Consider the following 14,287-nt stretch of genomic DNA (forward strand, 5'->3'; position numbering starts at 1 on the left):
ATATTTCTCTACAAATGTATGAAATGGGGGAAGCAAACCGTCCAAAAATGGCTTTTTAAATTCCTGCTGATAAGCTTCTCTCTCGTCAGCATTAAAAGGGATGCCTGAATTGTATTCGAACACAGGTTCCAACCTGCTTAGAAAATCTGACGGGGTTTTATCAGGTTTCTGCTTAACTTCACTAATTTTACAATAATCAGCTGTTTTTCTGAAAGCTGTCTTTAACCTGTCTAGTAAACAGTGTTGGGCAAGTTACTTCAAAACTGTAATTAATTATTTATTACTTGTTACCCTCATTTTAAAGTAATTCATTACATTACAATATTACTGATTTTAAAATGTAAGGCATTGCACTACTTTTCCATTACTTTAAGTTACTTTCACCAAAACAACTTCAGTATGAATCTGGTCATGTGACACTCAGTGAGCTCATGACATATATGTGGAAGGTGATGTGGTATCTGAGCTAGGATTGCTGTTAAAAACAGTCAGATATAATAACAGTGCTTTAAAATAATTGTTTATTAAATAAAAGCAACAACAATCTGTGCTCTCAGCACTCTGCCATCTTATATTAATTGAGCAGGGAGTGAGGTGGTGGGGGCTCCAAGCCTATAATTGCCTTGGTCCTCAAATTCCTTGATACGGCCCTGGATGTGGGACTGACTTCTGGGGTGATCTGATTCTATCACTAGTATAAATATTAAATGCTTATATATTATTGCTTTTCACTGGTAAAAATGTGTATTGAGGATAAATCTACCTACTCTTTTTGTTTTCAAGCACTTTGTTTTGTTTTCTTCATTTTATTTGAATAATTTCCTGCCCTTTCTCTCCCTAACCTTCCTGCATGCTGCATGTTTTCTCCGTCTTCCAGAAAAACTGTTTCCTAGATTTCCTAGTTTCTAACTAATCAGCCAAAGGGATCTACCCAACGCAAAAAAAAAAAAGCTTAATATGCGCTGCGCTCCAGCAGCAATGAGTTGAAATTACTGGGGCACAGATAATGAACTCAGCTGAAAAGTACATGAAGTACCAGAGATATGGGCTGATATAAACGATCGCAAACAAATTACTTTGTTTTGGTGGAGCGATTTTGTGAATATAACAGCAGCCGTGCGCAGGATGCAGCTGGAGTATTTGAGCCATTACTGCTGCGTCCTTTCTGCTCATAGAATGCCTGCAAAGCTGAGTCCATAAATGACGTAATATATGTGGATACTGGATCTTTTTTCAGGCTTCCCGCAATTTGAATTTTTAGGAAACCCACATCTTGATTCTGGGTTTAAAAATGCATTGTAATTACCACGTTACTGACAATTGTACCGAGTAAATATTACCATTTTCTTTCCCTGTAATGCCTTACATTACCACATTACAGCAAAAAGCAATGCATTACAGTAATTAATTACATTTGTACCGTGTTACTCCCAACACTGCTAGTAAACCATCTAGTTGTGTAGTGAGATCTGCAGATCCAGCAGGTAATGGTTTCCCTTGTGCATCAACACCTGTATACCTTCCTGCTACCCTGCCCCAACGGTGCCCTAAAGCAGTTTGGACAACTTTCATGATTTCTAGACCCTTTAGACCAAAGCTGTTTCTCAACTCGTGTAAATCAGAGCAGAATTGTTCAACATCATTATTATATGGGGTCAAACCTTTGGCTGCCTGCTCTGTATCAGTCTTGAGTCCAAGGTCGATAAACAGATATTGTCGGACGATTGTCCTCTCCTACACCGAATCTGGGGTTAGCTACTTCAACCAGAGGGTAAATCCCTGCCGATGAAGTATCGTCTTTAATTTGGTCAGTGCTTAATTCTTCATCTTTATTTCTAGTTACATAACCTTCAGGCCTCAACTGTTTTGCCTACAAGGTCCTGAGCTCAGCAGCTGTTGTTTTTGGTCGTGTGACAGCAGGCACGTGCGGGGGGGGGGGGGGGGGGGGGGGGCTTGCTTGAGACCCTGCCCCTTTTGTCCGAAGTGCCCAAAGTGCCCTTTTTCCGGTCGTTCGTCAGATTTTACCATACAAAACTGTTATACAAGTGCTGGCCAGTAAATTAGAATATCATCAAAAGGTTGAAAATATTTCAGTAATTCCATTCAAAACGTGAAACTTGTACATTATATTCATGCAATGCACACAGACCAATGTATTTCCAATGTTCATTACATTTAAATTTGATATTCATAAGTGACAACTAATGAAAACTCCAAATTTGGTATCTCAAAAAATTAGAATATTCTGAAAAGGCTGAATATAGAAGACACCTGCTGCCACTCTAATCAGCTGATTTACTCAAAACACCTGCAAAGGCCTTTAAAAGGTCCCTCAGTCTTGTTTTGAAGGCACCACAATCATGGGGAAGACTTCTGACTTAACAGCTGTCCAAAAGACAATCATTGACACCTTGCACAAGGAGGGCAAGACACAAAAGGTGATTGCTAAAGAAGCTGGCTGTTCGCAGAGCTCTGTGTCCAAGCACATTAACAGACAGGCGAAGGGACGGAAAAAATGTGGTAGAAAAAAGTGTACAAGCTCTAGGGATAACCACACCCTGCAGAGAATTGTGACGACAAACCCATTCAAAAATGTGGGGGAGATCCACAAAGAGTGGACTGCAGCTGGAGTCAGCGCTTCAAGAACCACCACGAGGAGACTCATGAAAGACATGGGATTCAGGTGTCGCATTCCGTGTGTCAAGCCACTCTTGAACAAGAAACAGCGCAAGAAGCGTCTCGCCTGGGCCAAGGATAAAAAGGACTGGACTGATGCTGAGTGGTCCAAAGTTATGTTTTCTGATGAAAGCAAGTTCTGCATTTCCTTTGGAAATCAAGGACCCAGAGTCTGGAGGAAGAGCGGAGAAGCACAGAATCCACGTTGCATGAGGTCCAGTGTAAAGTTTCCACCGTCAGTGATGGTGTGGGGTGCCATGTCATCTGCCGGTGTTGGCCCACTCTGTTTCCTGAGGTCCAGGGTCAATGCAGCCGTCTACCAGGAAGTTTTAGAGCACTTCATGCTTCCTGCTGCTGACCAACTTTATGGGGATGCAGACTTCACCTTTCAACAGGACTTGGCACCTGCACACAGTGCCAAAACCACCAGCACCTGGTTCAAGGACCATGGTATCCCTGTCCTTGATTGGCCAGCAAACTCGCCTGACCTTAACCCCATAGAAAATCTATGGGGTATTGTGAAGCGGAGGATGCAATACGCTAGACCCAACAATGCAGAGGAGCTGAAGACGACTATCAGAGCAACCTGGGCTCTCATAACACCTGAGCAGTGCCACAGACTGATCGAGTCCATGCCACGCCGCATTACTGCAGTTATTGAGGCAAAAGGAGCCCCGACTAAGTATTGAGTGCTATACATGCACATTCTTTTCATGTTCATTCTTTTCAGTTGGCCAACATTAGAGAAACAAACATTTTTTCATTGGCCTTTAGAATATTCTAATTTTCTGAGATACCAGATTTGATGTTTTCATTGGTTGTCACCTATAAATATCAAAATTAAACGTAATAAACATCGGAAATACATTGGTCTGTGTGCATTGCATGAATATAATGTACAAGTTTCACGTTTTGAATGGAATTACTGAAATATTTTCAACCTTTTGATGATATTCTAATTTACTGGCCAGCACTTGTACTGTGATACAAATTGGGCACTAGGACCATGCGGAGGCAGCCGCCTCAAGCTGAAGGCTATTTTCCCTTAGACCCACCTACAAGCTCACTGATTGGCTCTGCCGCATCATACTAACGTGTGATTGGTTGTCCTTACTGTCGCTCTACCTTGTAGCCATGGAGACGACAGACCGGTGTTTTCCCTGCGGACAGGAGTCTACGTTCATCTAACTGTAAGTTTTTTTTCTGCCTGCTTCACGTCAGCTGGATAGATTTTAATATCAGAGCTTTTGTTTACGTGCGTTTGAGTCCGTGGTTAGTGTGTGTGGAGCAGAGTCAGGTAGCTGCATGTCTGGGACAGAAAATGAGACATGAGAGAGACTTCTCCTGAAGTGTTGAAGAAACAAAGAATCACGGATGTTTCTCACTCTAGATTCTCCGGGTCATAACTTCTGAATTACTAATCGAATAAGAATAATTCAAACGGTTGCTAAAAATACATAAAACCAGCTTTCCAACGAGGTATCACATGATGTAATTCATTTTACTCCAAAAATCGCTATTAGAGGGAAACCAGCTTTGCAGCGTCACTGAAAGAAACGGAGCGAACCGCGACGGGAGAGCAGAGAACCAAAAGGAGGAGACAGTCTGATCATCTTCAACAGCAGCTTTTATAAAGTTATGGAAACGTCACAAATAAAGCCCACCTGGTTGGTCAGGTGTCCCAGAAAACTGTTTCTGTAGATGGTGACATGAGGAGGGACAGTTTACAGTCACACTGGTTTTTATTTGAACACTCAACTGTTTACTAAATGATTCAGCTTCATTCCAGCATTATTGTGAGGTTGTTCTGAAAAAAGGAGCAGAGTTACAAACATTTTACACTTTATTACAATTTTAAAGCCATAAAACAAAAGAAAATACTTGTTATATTTATGGTCATAAGAGTGTTAAACATGATAAATTTTCTGCCTCCCACAAAGAGATGGTAAAAGTGAATGTGAGCATAATTATATACGTTTTATTACTTTATTATGTATTTTTTATTATTGACTATTACTCCAAAGAGTTCAGATGAAGGCAACTGGACTTCTTTGGTTTCTTTAAAACATTTCACTTCTCCTCTGAGGAGCTTTGTCAGTTCTAACTGGAATATGGGAGAGTCAAGCTCATAAGCTGTAGCTTTCTGTTGTTATTTAAAGAGCAGAAACTACTCTGAGTACCCCGCCTCTTCATCTCCTGATGAGTCGTTAGCCTCTATTGATGGTGAGTCATCATGTTGATTAGATGCAGGAAGATGTGACCTAGACTGAAACTGAATGAGATTCAAAAAAAAGTTTTAATCTTTTAAACAACGCTGTTGGTCCTCTTGGTCCTTGTTCTGGTTTTCTAAAACCCTGTGTTAAAAACCTTGGTGTGTTTTTAGACGGTTCTTTTAATCTTTACAGACAGGTGAGTGCAGTGGTCCAATAAGGTTTTTATCATTTAAGGCAGATAGCAAAGGTGAAGCCATACCTTCCTGCTAATGTCCTCGAACATGTCATCCACCTGTTCGTGTCCTGCCGATTGGACTACTGCAACTCCCTGTATTCTGGCCTGGACCAGTCCTCCCCACACCGACTTCAGCTGGTCCAAAATGCAGCGGCTCGCTTGCTGACTGGAACCAGCAAGTGGGATCACATAACCCCGGTTCTGGCCTCTCTCCATTGGGCTTCCTGTCTCTTACAGGGTCCGTTTCAAAATTTTATTTTTTGTTTTTAAAGCCCTTCATGGCCTGGCCCCAGTTTACATCTCTGAGCTGCTGTCCGCTTACGTCCCTGCCAGAACCATGAGGTCCAGCTCTCAAGCTCTTTTAACAGTTCCAAAAACCCGCCACAAGACTCGCGGCGACAGAGCGTTCTCTGTGGTTGGTCCCAAACTGTGGAACAAGCTACCTCTCAACATCAGGACCACACAGAATCTAGAGCATTTTAAATCCCTTCTTAAGACGCATTTTTTTGATTTGGCTTTTAATGCAGGTTGACTTGAGCATCTTAATAGTTTTTAACAGTTTTTATCATAGATTGTGACTGTTGTGTGCTTATCTTATTTTAGGTTTTTATTGTTGATTTGTTTTACCTTGTACAGTGATTTGGTGTAGCTTTGCTGCTGTAAATGCGCTCTGTAAGTAAAACTGACCTTGACCAAAGCTGCATTATTGGTACTGGAAAGGTGAAATCTAAGCCCCGCCCCTATTTAAAGTGGGGTTTTCATGTTTTTACATAGATAGCTTCTTTTACTCCTCTCTCAAATCATCTATCTTCTCTGTCCAGAATGCGGACTTTGTCATCTTCAAAGGTGTGTCCCTTGTCCTTCAGGTGAAGGTGGACTGCAGAGTTCTGACCTGAAGAGGTGGCTCTCCTGTGTTGTTTTATGTTCTTGTGTACTTGTTTAGTTTCTCTAATGTAAACATCTGGACAGTGCTCCTACAATGGACTGCATAAACGACCCCACTGAGCTTCTGTTTGGGTGTTTTGTCTTCTGGATGGACCAGGTTCTGTCTGAGGGTGTTGTTGGGTTTAAAGTTTACCGGGATGTTGTGTTTGGAAAAGATTCTTCTAAGTTTCTCTGAGACTCCTGCCACGTATGGGATGATGGTGCCTTTGTGTAAAGGATGTTGTTGTTAGGTTGGTAGCAGAGCTCTCATGTTTAGTGTTAAGTTCAGTGAGATCATGGAATGGGATCAAGAATTTTCTCCTGACAGGAAAAAGATCTCAGCTAACATAGCTGTAGATCACACTGGATAACTCTCTGTGGTTGCATTTATTTTACATTTATTTTACTACCTCTTACTAGAGCTGTCTTTAGTAGGCACAAAATATCTTTGGTTGTACACCTGTGCAATAGCAATAAAGTATCTTGATTTCTGTTAAATGTACTTCCTGAATGAGTGACCTTTTCAGGCTAAAATAACAAAATGACAAATACAGACAGAAGGACGACCTATTTCTTCTTTTATAATGCGTTGCATCACCACCTGGTATCAGAACAGGACTCAGTATTGGACGATAATCAAAAATCAAACAACTTGGACTCGGATCAGGGGCAAAAATGTGGTTGTAACATCTCTAGATATAAGTCAGCTTTATAAACTAAAACTATTATTTATGAACTAACATTAACACTAATGACACTAATTTATATATTTTTATTATGTTGTTTGAACCCAAGGGTCCCATTATCTGAATTTTCTAACTTGTTGGATTGCTCTATAAGTGCCCCTTTTTTTACTTTGAGCACCCGCCCCGTCAAAGGTCTCTGCACGGCCCTGTGTGACAGGCTGTAACTCAGTCGCTGCTGTGCTCACATGCAAGGTGGACAGAGGTTGGCCTACTTGTCATCTATATTATTAAATCATGATCACTTATTAAAGGCTTTTATTTTGTTAGGAGTTGGGAGTTTTGGAGCCATTCTACATTTTCCTCTGTTTCCATCTCTTGCCCCTCCCCATTTCTGCCTCCTGTTTGTCCTTTTAAACGCTTTGAGAGTAGAAATGAACTCTGTCACGTAAATCAAAGTAAGCGTGTAAAGAGTGTGTGCCAGGGGCGCTTCTAGCATCAGAGGTTTAGGGGGACTGAGCACGCAGAGAGCTAAAAACATTTTCTTCTACAGTAAAATACTGACTTCAGCACCATTTTTAAACGTAAAATAACAATAAACACACCTTCTTACTGTAAAAGAAAAAAAATACCTGTAATTTTACGGAACTATTTCGGCAACCCCGGCTGTCGCCGTTTTACCGTAAAATCTACGTTTTTTTTTTACAGTGTAGATGATGAAAGATAACCAATAAGAGGGGAACCACCACCAGAGAAAGACAGGGGTCAAAGGTCATGGATACAAAAGGGGACATGGAAGGAAACAGGAGGTCATGGACAGGACAGGACAAAGACATGTTGTCGTTCTTTTTTAAAAACAAGATACATGAAATTAGAAGTAACGCACAGCAAGAACACACCTAAGATGTTCAAAGAGGACAAAGACAACATGACAGGATCAGAAAAGAAAACACTAAGAAACCTGATTGTGTTTCTGGTTTTGTCAGAGCAGACGCCTGGTGGCTGTTAGGTTTCCTGAAACAAGGATCAATTTAGGATCTGGTCTGGATTCTGATTCTGTACTTCTCTCATTGGTTTTGATCAATTTAACTGAAAGAAAAGTTGAGTTTTTACAAGCAGGTGAAAAGCCAACGAGTAAAAAAAGGCATCTCATCTAGAGACTAAAGCTAAATAAACACACATTGTTTCTGCCTCTTTTTTTACAAATGCTCCATATTTATTAGCTGTAATCATTTCTCCATCACAACTGCTAAAAGCTACATGCTGGTCACTGGTCGAGTCATTAACCCAGGTCTGACCTCTGGATTTAATATAAATCGAGGAATTTGACAGGGATGCCCTATATCCCCAAAGATTTTTATATCGGCAACTCAACTTTTAACATCACTAATTAAAAATTCTAACTCCATTAAAGGAATATCAATCTTTAATAAAGAATTCAAAATAAGTCAGTTTGCGGACGACACATGTATTTTTCTTAAAGATGAATCTGTGGCTGAAAAAACTATCAATATTATCTCTTTTCTCTAAAGCATCTGGACTATCTCTTAATTTGAAAAATGTGAACTTCTACCAATTCACACAAGCCCACACTCCTCAATTGCTTCGATTAAAGTTGAATCAGAAGTCAAATACCTAGGCGTGTTACTTTCCACAAACTTAAGTAAAAGAGAAGATTCTAATATCTCTGACTGTATTTTAGATTTGAAGAAAACACTCAATCACTGGCTGACTAGAGATCTCACCATTTTTGGAAGGAGCCTTCTTGCTAAAACTGAGGGCAACTTGAAACTGATTTTTCCCTGCTGCTCTTTATATATTCCCCCAAAAAATATTACTAAAGCTAACCAAATAATTTACCAATTTTTGTGGAGAAACAAAACACACTACATTAAAAGATCTCAACTAGTGAAGGAATATAGTAAAGGTGGTATCAACGCTCCAGAATTTGTATCTATGATTGCTACCCTTAGAATTAAATGGTTAAAGTCATGTTTATCTCATTTAGACTCTATGTGGTTCCACATTCCTAAATCTATATTCAACAAAGTGAGTGGTTTGGACTTCTTCTTAAAATGTTATTTTGAGGTTAATAAGAGTCCAGTTAAGCTATCCAACTTTCACAGACAGACCTTACACTTTTGGAAAATGATGTTTACCCACAATTTCTCTCCCCATAACTCCACAATATGGAACAATAGGGTCATGACGCTTAATCGTAAATCTATGCTTAAAAGTGAATGGGTTAATAAAAAGATTCTATTTGTATCAGATCTTATGGATGTGAATGGTATTCTCTTAAGCTACACAGAATTTTTAAAATAATTTAATTTAAATTGCTCGCAAAAAGAATATAGTAAATTATGTAAGTTAATCCCACCACCTCTACTTAATTTGATAAAAAAAAAATTATGATACACAACAACCTCTCCCCAGTATTGCCAAATCTAATGCTAGGACACCGCCATCTGCTGGACAAAAAATGTAATAACAGTTTCATTAGTAATTCCTTTAAAGTTTAAACTAAGGTATGGTATTTCACAACTTTGGAATAAAAGATACTAAAAGTGATTTAAGTTTGATTGCTTCCAATACAGTTAATGCTTTCTCAAAGTATACAAAATGGCCTATTCTACCCAAGGTGAAGGAAACGCATTTTAAAATCATTAACAAAGTTTATCCGGTGGCAGAATTTCTAAAAAAGAGATTTGGCTTCAAAGTAGAACAATACTCTTTCTGTACTAGTGAAGATGAAACACTTGAACATGTGTTTTTTATATGTGCTATTACTCCATGCTTCTGGTGTGACTTAAAAAACTGGATTTCCTTAAAAATTAACAATATGCCCTCATTTCAATCAAATGACATTCTTTTGTACTGAGATTATCCTGCATTGTTTGTCACCGACACTATCAACATATTAATTCTGTTGGGTAAATCTCATATTCATTGTGCTAAATGGAGGAGTGCTAAGCCATGTTTCTCAGGCTTCTTAAATGAATTTAAGATGTTTTTCTCATCACTTAAAAGCAGGGGTGTCAAACTCAAACTCACACTGGGCCGAAATGAAACTCTGGGACGGAGTCGAGGGCCAAACTTAATATTTTTTGAAAAAGTGACGGCAAATTTGCACATTTTCTTTATCAACATATATGCAATTTTGAAACTTTAAATTTGGAAACAAACATATTTCTTCATTAACACTGAATTTGGAATAACCAAATTACACACGAGCAAGTCAGTTTTAAATAAAAGGCATCAGTGGTATTCATTATTTGTGGTATAAGCAGCATTTTTAAAATCTATTCAGGATTTAAGTTTTCCTGTTCATTCATTTTTCTTATTTTTTATTGTCCTTTTTTCTCCTGTAATAAATGTCATCGCTGCTGTGACGTCTAGCTTTCCCCACTGAGGAACAATAAAGGGATTTACTATTCTATTCATCTATCTGCAGCCTTTCCACTTCCTGTTCAATCTTTTCTCACGGGCCAACAACAAAATAAAAGTATTATTTTATCTTAAATGAAAATGCAACATCTCACCTGTTAACTTTCATGTTTTGGAGCAGAAAAAGAGCATAAAACCAACATATTTAAAGCTCAGTTTGCTCCACTGATTTACTGTGATGCTCACCTGTTCCAGCCAGATACCTGCATCATGGGGTTGATCTGAGCTGAGGAGGAGACTCCTGTTGTTTTGTTCATCTTCATCATAATAATGACAACATTAGATGACAACAGGTGCTCACATAGGTTTGTGCTGATGAACATGTCTGAGCAGCTTGACCACGTTGTTGTGTGTCGGGGAGGAAACACAACGACAGCAACCACAGAGTCGTGCTGGTTTGAGCGTGTCGCTGCTCGCTGGAGTTATATCAGCTCTGTCTGGAAGTTAGTTGGAAAACTTTCTCTTTCAGTCGTAAACACATTATTGAGCAGCTAGAATCTCCGTTTCTGGGCTTCAACGTCAGAAAATAGCTGAGTGCACTCGGTGCTGAGTGAGAGGAGTGTTTAGTTTGTCGAGACAGCAGAGCTGCAGACACCGGCAGCAGGCGCTAGAAAAAACACAAAGGAGGGGGCACTTTGGCTCTGCGCTAACGCCGCAAAGCATCATGGGAGTTGAAGTCTTTGCGGAAAAATCGGCCAGCGGGCCAGTTTTAATATATTTTTGATATTTATCTCGCAGGCCACATAAAAATGCTCCGCGGGCCTTGTGTCTGACACATGTGTTCTACATCTTTCAAGACATTCAGCTTATTTTGACAGTTTTGCTTTGTTTCAGCTTCAGTTCAGCTGTTCAGCAGCTTCAGTTCAGCTGTTCAGCAGCTTCAGCTTACAGTTTCAGCTATCCAGCATTCAAACAGCATTTGTGCAATAAATGCAAATTTTCTAGTTCTTATTGCAGTGAAAAATTTGGTCCTAAATTAGTAAAAAATAAACTAAAACCTAGTTTATACTTCATCAGCAAGTTTGCACACACACACACACACACACACACACACACACACACACACACACACACACACACACACACACACTGACGTAGACATTTTCCTTCGTTCATCCACTGGTGTCAGTATTGTGTAGCAATTCTCCACCAGGACAACAGAGGGCGCAGCAATTTTGTGGAGTATCCTGCCACCAGTGAAGTCGTGTCTCTAGAGCAGGGGTCACCAACCTTTTTGAAACCGAGAGCAACTTAAAGGGTACGGAGTAATACGAAGGGCTACCTGTACATGACACACTTCTGAAAACTTAGTTTATTTTTATTTTTAATTCAATGTTGATATGTCTGACAACATTTAATTTGCTTCTCAAATAATAATAATGATTTAAGGCAGGAAACAGATAAATCTCAACATGTAACACTTACTTTTTTTTATCTCAGTGCATTTCAGTTGTCTCTCATATTCAAATAATCACTTCTGCAACATTTCTTGGAAAAACATGTCCCATTTTTACTAACTACTTCTGAAACAATCTTAATCAGACTAGGTAAGATGTCAGTTATGTAACCTTTCAGTCCTGCAAAACACAACTTTTTACCACTAAATCTTTAGCATTTTTAACTAAATCTGTACATAACAGCTTGAATATGTTGGAACTTTGCCATGCAGCTGTTTAGCTGAAAACATCTGGCACATTTCTATTAGTGGGAAACCTGGCACCAGATTGCTGTAATCTGGGGTGTAACTTGATACTGCAACTCTGACTGAGTCATGTAGATGAGCATCAGTAAGGCGTGTTCTGTGTTTGCTCTTTATGAAGTTCATGTCAGAAAAGGCTGATTCACAGAGATAAGTTGAACCAAACATGCAGGCAACCTTCATAGCTGCTGTGCACACACCTTTGTACTTCTCTGTATCCACAAGGCACCAAAAGTTTGGTTCACTTTGATGGGCTTTGAGATGGAGGTCGTTTTGCAGTGTTATAATTTCTATCTCCACCTCCCCAGCATTCAAGCTGAATGTTGCACTTAGCTGCTCAGCAATGCATGCAATTTCTACTTGCACAAAAGTATTGGGAGATGAATGACACACATGGCTCAAGTTGATCAAAGTCACGAAACCTATTCTCAAACTCTTGTCCAAGTCTGTTAATGACTTCAGGGTATTTGTCCACAACTTTGTCAAAAGTCTCAGATGCAGAAGCATGGTCATTCATCACTGACTGCACATAAGGAAAGTGCAGCACCCTTTTTTTCTGTAAATGCACAGAGAAAATGTTCATCTTGGCTTTGAATGCATTTACAGCACTTATCATGTCAGCAACAGTTTTACCTTTGCCTTGCAGCTCACAGTTCAAATGGTTAAGTTTCCCAGTGATGTCCGTTAAAAATGCAAGGTCAAGAATCCATTCAGTGTCCTCCAGCAACGAGATGTCTTCACCTTTGGATTGCATGAACTTCTTGATTTCACACAAAAGTGAAAGAAAAAAACGTTGCAAAACCCGTCCCCTGCTGAGCCATCTGATTTCTGTGTGTAGTAACAGGTCGCCATATTCTGCTGACAGCTCCTCCAATAGTAGTTTGAATATCCTGTGCTGTTTGGCTTTGGAGCGGATGCTATTTATGATCTTCACAACAGGAGTCATCACATGCTCAAATCCGGTCACTTTTGAACATATCGCCTGCTGATAAATGATGCAGTGGTAATGTAGAAATGTTGGGAAGTCTGTGTCACCTTTGCAGGGCGCGATGAAACCTGTATGCCGGCCGATCATGGACACTAGCTTTTCTAGTGGTACTTTTTTTTCCATAAGAAAACTCTTAACTGCGTTGTATATATCAACTCCCCTTGTAGTTGTCTGGAGGGGCAGTAATGTCAGAAGTTCCTCTTTTGTGGAGAAGTCATCAAAAACCATACGAATAAAGACCATCAGCTGTGCTGAACTGCTGCAGTCCACAGACTCGTCACACTGGATGCTAAACCACTTGCATGTTGCCACATCCTGCTCCAGCTGCTCTGTTAAGTTCTCATAGTGAGACATAGTGACATAGCCGTCACTCTTCATACCGTTGTACTTGCACCCAGTTGGACGTTGGAGAGAGTGGAGATGACATTGGTTCCATTCTTCTCATCTTTAAATACAGTCTTTGCGATTATCATCATTGCTTCTTTGAAAACTTCTCCATCTGAAAATGTCTTCTTGTTCTTAATCAAAAAATGTGTGGCTCTAAATGACGCTTCTGTCGTTTTTTGTGACTTTTCCACCGGCTTCTTGAATAAAGACTGCTGTTTGCCCAAAGCTGCCTTTAACTCACATGCTTTTTCTTTCCATAGTGCGCTGCTAGGTGGGTAGCTAGCATTGTAGCTTTTATGACAAGTACTGAAGTGTCTCTCCACATTGTGCCGCTTTGCTGTCGCCACAGTCATACCACAAATGAGACACACACATTTTTCTCTCACAAGTGTAAAAAAGAACTCCTCCTCCCAATCACTATGAAAATTATATGTTTTCTTTCGTTTTTCAGCCATTTTCGGTTGGTATCCAGCTCCTCATTGGAACAGCACCTGCCGCCCGTTAGCTTAACGCCGAATCGAACTAGTAGGTCAAAGAAAGTTCATGTTTACATCTTCTACGGTTTTTAATGGCAGCTTGCAGCCTGTGTGATTGCACTACTGCCACATTCACGTACGGTAAAGTACTATTTATATGTTGATGGTAAAATATAAAAACATACAAAATATAAAATATTTTTGTTCTTAAAAATTATTCGTTAATAGTTTCATTTTCAAATAAGCATTGATGCAACTGTGACTCAAAAAGAAAAGCAACACAATAAAAAAAGGAGATATAAAGTCAAGTTCAGTGGTGACTAGTGCTATTTTTAGAACATAGCCTGCGGGCACCCCGTGGTTACCCCGAGAGCACCTTTGTGCCCGCGGGCACCACGTTGGTGACCCCTGCTCTAGAGTATTTATAATGTGTGTTTATATTGTATTTATGTATTTCAGAAGTTTTTTTGAACACTGACAAATGTGTCTCTCATTCTCCTCCACCTCTTCATGCAGTCACCACCTCCAAAGCCAAGTTTCCTGTAATTTCCTTACAAAA

At 39.7% G+C, this 14,287-nt stretch overlaps 1 protein-coding gene across 2 annotated transcripts in view; it reads left to right on the forward strand.

The window, feature by feature from the left end:
- LOC139063601 (zinc finger protein 235-like) overlaps nucleotides 1–14,287 on the forward strand; it is a 67,532-nt gene that overhangs the window by 10,366 nt on the left and 42,879 nt on the right. The window contains exon 1 of one of the 2 annotated variants that reach the window (XM_070545957.1): nucleotides 3,609–3,866. The exons of the other annotated variant lie outside the window; for it this stretch is intronic. The gene's annotated coding sequence lies outside the window, so the exon portion shown is untranslated. Of the gene's footprint in view, nucleotides 1–3,608; nucleotides 3,867–14,287 lie in introns of those variants that run through there. 2 annotated transcript variants of the gene reach the window in all.

This window comes from Nothobranchius furzeri, chromosome 17, assembly GCF_043380555.1.
Source record: "Nothobranchius furzeri strain GRZ-AD chromosome 17, NfurGRZ-RIMD1, whole genome shotgun sequence".
Lineage (NCBI taxonomy): Eukaryota > Metazoa > Chordata > Actinopteri > Cyprinodontiformes > Nothobranchiidae > Nothobranchius > Nothobranchius furzeri.